General features: G+C 48.0%; 1 pseudogene; it reads left to right on the top strand.

Moving 5' to 3' along the window:
• Positions 1–6699: 6699 nt before the first annotated feature.
• LOC115514715 lies at positions 6700–7623 on the top strand (annotated as a pseudogene).
• Positions 7624–8907: the final 1284 nt, after the last annotated feature.

Here is an 8907-nt window from a genome sequence, read left to right on the forward strand (position 1 = left end):
CCGAGCCATCAGCCCAGAGCCCGACGCGGGGCTCGAACTCCCGGACCGCGAGATCGTGACCTGGCTGAAGTCAGATGCTTAACCGACTGCGCCACCCAGGCGCCCCGACAGATATTTTTTTAAAGAACAGGATGTCAAACAGGCTAACCCTAAAAAGAATTATAATTTGGACAATATTAAAATTAGGATTTTCTATCCATCAATCGTCATCATTAAGAAGCTGAGTAGAGATACCACAGATTGGGACAAGATACGCACAATACACATAACTGACAAAAGATTCAAATATATGCAGACTCTTAGACGTCAGTAAAGAAAAATAAACAACCCAATAAAAATGGGCAAAGGCTTGAACAGCCACCTCCACTAAATGGTATTCAATGTCCAGTAAACGTATGAAAAGGTGCACCACATCATGAATCCTGAAGGAACCGCAAATCAAAACCACAATGAATTATATCACTGCACACACACCCGAAGGCATGAAACGAAAACATCAACAAGACAAAGTGTTGGCATACATATTCTGTTCATTAGCTTTATGAACTTTTAAAAACATTCTGATAGTATTGAATCGAAGAGGGAAACACAAACAGAACTTGAAAACCGCTGCCCTAACCTACCACTCATTCTTATTCATCTTATGAGAGACCCCTGGAGACACTACTGAGTTTGTTGATTATCTGAATGCTGGCAAGTCCCTTGTGGAACCACCTGATGAAGGCAGTGAAGACTCTCAAGAAAGAAGGAAAGCAAGCGAGCGAACGAGAACCCGAGCCAGAGTGGAAAGGAGGCAGGAGCAAAGAAAATCCCATTAAATACAACTTGAATCCCATAAGGTCTTGAACCCAAGACCTCTCACTTTAACAGATAAATCGAACAACAAAGCTACACAATCTTCAATGTTATTTGAAATACATAATATGGGAAACATTTAATGATGTTAATTATATACATCTTTATGAGAAACTGCATCGACTTGAGAAAGGAAAGATCTTTTCTGGCCCAAGCCAGGGAGAACTCCTTGATACAAGGCGTAGGCAGAGGAGACCGCCCCTTATGGAAATCTCCAGTATCAGACACATTATCCCTGTTCTAATTCCTCTTTTTTTTTTTCTTTCCCCCAGTGTTTCTTGGCTCCGTAACTACAAAAAAAGCTGTTCTGAGCTCTGCTATTCGAGATAACCCAGACCTTCCCACTCTACCTGGCTCAATGCAACGAACACGGTGGGGTCTGCATCCCACGTGCCGGGTTAGAAGGGGGGGTGTGGAGAAGGGAGGCCACGTGGGCACAACAGACAACAAACACCTTCAGCTCACCTGGGGCTCCTGGTGCAGGAGTGGGCGTGGCCGGGGGCCGCAGCCAGGCCCCCGGGACTCACGGGGGGGGGGGGGGGGGGGGGGGGGGCGGGGCGATGGACGTAAACATGCGCAGAAGGGGCGACCACAGGCCTTTCGAGTTACACGTTTGTACTTGTATTTTCCGTTTGTATGAAGAAATTCCAAGTGGGCCCACGGGATAAAGGTGAAAGGTTGATGTTAGTGGGGGAAGGGGTAGCTTGGGACTGGGGTGGGGGAGGATTGTTTATTTTATTTCTTTATAGATGCAGCTTTAAACCCTAGCAAATGCATTGCTTATTCAAAAGTACAAAACAAAGTTGCGGAAGGGTAGATAGATAGATAGATGACGGATTATTGACCTTTAGAGTTTTTTTTTTCCACTCAGTATAGTACCCTTGAGATCTATCTAAATTGTTGCATGCATCAATAGTTAATTAATTTTTTTAAAGAGTTTTAAAAAAGGAATCTCTACACCCAGCACGGGGGTCTCCAAGCTACAACCACAAGATCAAGAGTCCCACGCTCCACCGAGTGAGCCAGCCACGGGCTGCAGGTAATTAATTTTATTGCTGAATACTATTGTATAGTACTGATATACCTCATTTTGTGTAACCATTCACCAATTGAGGCGCATTCCGGTTGTTTCCAGGTTGTTTCCAGCTTTTCGCCATTCGAAGGCAAACTGGCTGTGAACATTTGTGTACGAGCGTCTGTGCACGTACATTTTCATTTCTCTGACATATCTCATCTTAATGTGTATTTCTCTGGAAACTGGTGACGTTGCACATCTTGTCACATGTTAGCTTTCCATCTGTCCTCTTCATTGAAATATTTCATGCCTTTTGCACATTTTATAATTGGATTGCTCATCTTTCCCCTTTTGAGTTTTGAGTGTTATTTCTACATTCTAGAACAATCCTTTGTTTGATACACACTTCGTAAATACTTCTCCCAGTCTAAGGCATGTCTTTCCATCTTCTCAGCAGAGTCTTTCACAGAGCAAAAGTCTTTATTTTTAAAAAAAAATTATTTATTTACTTGGAAGGGGGGGGGGAGGGGGGGAGAGAGAGAGAGAGAGAGAGAGAGAGAGAGAGAGAATGAATCTGAAGCAGGCTCCACACTGTCCGTGTGCATGGAGCCTGATGCAAGGCTCAAACTTACAAACCATGAGTTTATGACCTGAGCTGAATCTAGAGTCCAACACTTAGCTGACTGAGCCACCCAGGCACCCCTCTTTATTTTTGTTATAGTCTCTATTAAGCCCTGGGTCCTGAAGATGTTCTCTTCTTAAGCCTTTATTTTCCAGGGCGCCTGGGTGGCTCAGTCAGTTAAGCATCTGACTCCAGTGGAACTATGGCGGGAGTTAAGAGCTTGTGCTCTTGTGTTAGAGTCCTGGGTTCAATCCTTGGTTCAGCTACTTACTATCTATGGGTGTTGGAGAAAGAGAATTAGCCACAAAATCTCCAGCCAACCACAAGACTTCTCTATAAAAAGTAAAAGGGAAGGAAAACAATTTTATTATTGAGAAAGCAGGAAACCATAATGTGCTGTGCACCACAGACAATCCACTAAAGAGACTGCAGGAACAGAAAACAAAAGCTACTCCAAACTAAGCAGGGTCGGGTCTGGTTGGTACTTGGATGGGAGAAAACAAAAGCTCACTTTTTATAGAGCCAAGCAGGTGCAACCCATCACATACATCTTATCTCAAGGTAAGTGATAGCTTGCCCTCCAGTGAGAAGTCTGGCCAGCACCATTTGTCACACATAGTGCGTCCTAAAGTCACCTGGTGATTTGGATGGTGCTGTGTAAATTAATTGGCTTCATCTGAAGAGAAAATAAATAAATTTCTCAATTCTGATGACAGGGTGTAGTTTTGCAATTTGGGATAAGGTCCTCCCAGAAGTTGGGCTCCTAATGTCCCGTAGCAACTGGGTGACAAGGGCACTGTCTTCTTTCAGGCTTATGTTTCAAAAGGTGGCTCACAGGTCCTTGACAAAAACATTCTTGGGTTGCAAAACTGGTAAGCTTTTTATTTAGCTTTTTAAAAAAATTACATACATCTCAAAGGGGCTGAGGAAAAATTTATAAGTTTTTTTTTTTTTTTAAGAAAACACTCTTGGGGCGCCTGGGTGGCGCAGTCGGTTAAGCGTCCAACTTCAGCCAGGTCACGATCTCGCGGTCCGGGAGTTCGAGCCCCGCGTCAGGCTCTGGGCTGATGGCTCAGAGCCTGGAGCCTGTTTCCGATTCTGTGTCTCCCTCTCTCTCTGCCCCTCCCCAGTTCATGCTCTGTCTCTCTCTGTCCCAAAAATAAATAAAAACGTTGAAAAAAAAATTAAAAAAAAATAAAAAAAGAAAACACTCTTAAGAGAAGGGAAGGTGGGGTCTCTCTTTTGCACCAGCGAAAATTATTATTTTTTCTTTTGCCCTTAGAAGTCTCAGTGGGCAACGTATGCAGTCTTTTTTGTGTGCGACATTTTTAAAGTTTATTTATGTATTTTGAGAGAGAGAGAGAGAGATCAGGGGAGGAGCAGAGAGAGAGGGAGAGAGAGAGTTCCAAGAAGGCTCCTTTGCTATCAGCAAGGAGCCAGATGCGGGGCTCAATCCCACAAACTGGGAGATCATGACCTGAGCGGAAATCAAGAGTCAGACGCTTAACTGACTGAGCCGTCCAGGTGCCCCGCAACTTATGCAATCTATGTGTGCCTGCGTGTCCTCATTCAAAATTGGGGACGAAAATAGTGCTTATCTCAAAAGGCTTTTTATCACATGTACATCACATGTTACACAAGTATTTTTAGCAGGTTCCTGGTACACTACAGGTAATGTGAAAGAAGAGAATATTCAATGACGCTTGTTCAAGGCGCTAAGGCAGACTATTCAGGACCACGGTGGGAGGTACAGGGAAACACTGCTGTGGGGTCTTAACAATGATGGGGAAACACCGGGCTTAATTCGGAATACTGCTTCGCCCCTGGGCGCCGGCTTGCGGGGGGCACCTCTTAACAGCCACCAGGGTGGCCGTTGCAGCGGCTGTTGGCGAAGTCCCACTTCTTCGTTGCCCGGTTGCCGGGTCGGGAGGTGGGGGCCCGAGGCACTCCCCTACAATTGGACCCTAGGGGTCTGTAGCCGAAAGCGCTGATCTCATCTGTTAGTTGAGAACACCAGCCGACAGGGATGCGCCTCCTTGGCTCAGAGGGTAGGTGTTAGGTCCAGAAGGGGCTCTACGCACCTGTCTGAAGGGAAAAGGTGTCTGGGAAAATCGTTTCCTTCGACATTTCCCAAAACGAATCTGGGAGGACACCGTCCCTCCCTCCTCTGCCAGGGTTCGGTCGGAAACGGAGAGAAGCGGCTGATTGGGTGACACAGACACCGGTCCCCACTCTGATTCAGAGCTTTGAAATTTGGGGAAGATGAAAAGAAGGCTGCAAACTTGGGAGACTCTGGGTCGAGAGAAGCAAAACCCAACGGGAGCCTATTTGATGAGGACACGGCGGGGCTGAGCTGTGCTGAGGGCAGTCACTGTAACAGATTCCAGGGCTTGGACTAAACAGTGAATCTGTTCTGACTCCAGAAGGCTGGCTCAGGTGCTGTTCCTGCCATCAGGCGGGCCGTTCATTTCACGAGGTGCGAGGCAGTTGGGATCCTGTCACGCTTTCTCCGTCAACGTGGCACAGGCCTTGGTCTCCCCACGTGTCCGTGGGGGGGAGGACGCGGGGGCCCAAAGGCCACGAGCGACGTCCCCGGGTCGTGAGGCCTCCTGGTGCCAAACCCGGACACAAGCCTAAGTTCATGCAGCTCGTGCTGCCAGACGCCTTCCGGGCCACGGTCGTCCGAGCCCTTAAGGACTGGGAGCGTAGGGAGCGGGGTGAAGGCCTGTGGGCCGCCTTTCCAAGCACACAGGGCCCGTGCAAGCCCCGCGGTTCAGTCAGACCTCCTGGTTTATGTTGTCTGGGGGAAGCTGTCAGCAGTGTTCTAGCCACTTCTGGGTGAGAAGGGAGGTGGGAGAGGTTGGGGGCGAGAGCGTGCATTTTCACCCAGGCGCGAAGGGGGCCGGCGGGCTGGGACTGACAGCAGGCGCCTCAGTTCCCTTGTTAACCAGGGCGGGAGGACAGCCGCGGGACAGCTGACCGCTCAATTCCCTGCAAACACGGATTCCCCCAGGGCTCTTGAGCGAGTGTGACCGGCGCCATCACCCTTCGTGGCTGTGCTTCCTCTTTTCCTACCCAAGCGGCCCCAGCCCACTTGGCTACCCTGCCCACCCCTGGGAGTCCCTACTTCCTAACCGCCCCTGTCTCAGGACAGCACCCAGTTCCTCGTTAGCTGGCTTCTCCTAACCGCCCCCTCCGGGGCGCCAGTAACACGCCCTGAAGGGACCCAGGCCTGCCCTGGGGTCTCCTCCGCGTCCTCAGCGGGACTCAGGCCTCCTGTGCAGTCCCCTGCCCCCCTGCCGGGCAGCATTCCAAGGTCCCCCCACCCCCCCCCAACCCCCCGGGCCCTGCCCAGACTGCATCAGGTCCCGTCAGAGCTCGTCCAGCCCACGGACCACGTCTGCACGTCTCCGGCTGATCCGGCTTTAAAAGTTGGGGTCCCATCTCCAAAGGCTACGCCGTCCGATTTGGTGTTGAAACTAGGAAAACCCGGTGAAAACTTGCAAGCAGTGAACTCACAGACTCAGTCTGGGCTTTCAAAGACAACTCTGGAAGTGTTCAGGGCTGTGAATCAGAGGTATAAAGATTGGCATCGGGAGGCACACCAGGAAATTGTTATCCTCGTCAGAGTGAGATTCGTCATGCCTGCTGAGCCTAACGGGTTCAGGTGAGACAGGCTGAATGTGGGAGCTGGAAAAGACACCGATGCAACGGGAGGTTTTCAGGCTCTCGTGTGGGGACGTGGGGCGGTGAGCAAGACCCACATTTCCTGGGGGTGGCTGATGGTGATGTCACGCGAAGAACTGGAAAGCACGGGGCCGTCCGGTTGGGGGAAATTTTGGTTCCGCTCAGCACACGCTGGGATCGAACGTATCGGGGACACACAAACTCTGGAGCACGTGGTTTGTCTTGGCCGGTGCGGAGCCACACAACCAAATCCGGATCGCCACTTCAGATTCTGTATTCTGACTCTCAGGACCGCATCCGAAGCCACATAGAATGACCCGCCGAGAGCGCTCACGGGGAAGGGAAGAGAGTTCTTTGGACAGAAATCTGCTCTGTCACATACACCGTGACTATCTTCTGTGCACCGGAGGAACCCTTTGATGCGCATTTTTCTTCGCAGATCCACCTGCGCCCACAGCTGTCTTCGAAAGGCTCTTGCTGGATTCAAATTTCTCTGCCCTTGAAATAAAAAAAAAATGTTTTCAACAATATCCGGGCAACAATTTTTCTCTTTCTCACCGGACCCGGCGTCGTGGGGAACATCTCTGTGTTTGTGAAGTATACGTGCGCTTTCTTTTCGGGCACTGCGACGAAATCTGGACACCTTCTTAGCATCCACTTGGTTTTTACAAATACCGTGATGCTTTTGTCCAAGGTAGCGCTGAAGACAATAGCGATGTCTGGTGTGAGAAACGTCATGGGCGACATGGGCTGTAAAGCGATTGTGTTTCTGGAGAGGGTGGCCCGGGGCCTTTCGATCTCCACCAGCAGCTTCCTCGCCGTGGTCCAGGCCACCACCATCAGCCCCAGAGCCCCCGTGCCCGCCGGCTTCAAGCCAGCATCCGCAAGCCACATCCTTCCCTTCTGCCTCTTCTTCTGGGTCCTCAACTCCTTGGTCAGCGTGAACTTACTCTACTACGTCAGCAACACGAGCAGCCTAAACAGGTCACAAGCTAGCCACGGAAATAGCTGCTCTCACGTCCTCCCAAGAAGCCAGATCAGGAAGTGGACGTTTCCCATCCTCATGGCCCTGCGGGATTTCTTGTTTCTGAGTCTCATGGGCTGGGCCAGCGCCTATACGGCCCTTCTTCTCCACAAGCACCACAGGCACGTCCTCTACCTTCAGAAATCCACGATCCTCCACCAGACCCCCCCGTGAGAGAAGAGCCGCTCACAGTGTTCTCCTTCTGATGCTTTGTTTTCTTTTATTTGATTGGACAGATTGTATTCTTTCTTTTGGGCTTAAATTTCTCCTTAGAGAATGCTTCTTTCGTATTAAATATTCAAGAATTTCGAACTCTTGGTTATGCAATTCTCAGCCCGTTTGTGCTGATTCACAGAGATGGATATCAGGGTGGACGTTGGCACTGTAAATAAAGCTGGAACAACTCTGTTTTTTCACTGATGCCTTCAGTAGGGTCATTTGAAATAACCATTAGTCTTCCTGTGCTGTGTTTAAAAATAAAACGGTACATCACTCTGGGCCTTTTGGCTAAGATCAAGCGCAAAAATACAACGGACGTGGGGAACTTGAACATATAACAAATATATTAAAGACATAATGGAAGTTATTCTCATACAAGAAACCGGAACCTTCGGTCCTGAGCTGACACAGGAGCCCGTACAACAGGGACTGAATCATTTTCTCATTTTCCATCTTGTCACCCTCAAGAAGTCACTTAAAGTCTTATGTTGGTAGGGCACCTGTGTGGCTCAGTAAGTTAAGCGTCTGACTATTCGGCTCGGGTCATGATCTAGCGGGTCATGGGTTCGAGCCCCACGTCGGGCTCTGTGCTGTCAGCACGGAGCCTGTTTGGGGTTCTCTCTCTCCCTCTCTCCCTCCCCTGCTCTCTTTCTGTCTCAAAATGAATAAATAAACATTACCAAAAAATTCTCATGTTTGTTAGATGGCTCTTTCACCACGAACACTCCAGGAGTAAGAAACGAGCAAAGAAAGCAATTTGGCAAATTTAATCATAATTACCAGGTAATGTACCCTTTGTCCCAATAATTTCTCTTTAGAATCTGATCCTATAAATATAATTGTCTGCGTGAGGATTACACTAAGAAAAATAGACATCCCAGAGCTGTTTTTAAAAAAACAACTTAAATATGCAACCAACGATTCTATATTTCTAGTCAGTTGAAAGCATTCATACATCCATAAATATCCATCCTTACAAAGGGATGGAATTTTATGAAATTCATAAAAAAGTGAGCAAGTGCTAAATGTGCTGATAGAGTTTGACATCTATGGTAGATTTTAATCAATAAAAGAAAAGCAATTTCAGGGCAATAGCATTCACATGGGAGTAAAATGTATTTAATTTGGTGTTACACACACGAAGTATCTCTGGAAGAATAAAAAGTAAACTATAAGAGTGGTTACCTGTTTTGAGAGAAAGCAGGTAAGTGGAGGCATAGTATGAAGAGTTTCATTTTATATGTTTCTGTGCTCTCTGATTTGGTACTCATGGGAATGTATCTTTGTACAGGAATAAAGAAACTAAGTTTGAAAACAATTTGCGGTTTTATTCCTAGACATCATTTGTTAGCGTCCTGGTGCCCTCACGACGCAATCCGTCTCTTTATTACCAAAGGGCACAAAGTAATCTGGCTTTCCATTAATTAATTTATTTAAAAAAAATTTTAATGTTTATTTCTGAAGGAGAGAGGGACAGAGCGTGAG

This window comes from Lynx canadensis, chromosome B2, assembly GCF_007474595.2.
Source record: "Lynx canadensis isolate LIC74 chromosome B2, mLynCan4.pri.v2, whole genome shotgun sequence".
Taxonomy (NCBI): domain Eukaryota; kingdom Metazoa; phylum Chordata; class Mammalia; order Carnivora; family Felidae; genus Lynx; species Lynx canadensis.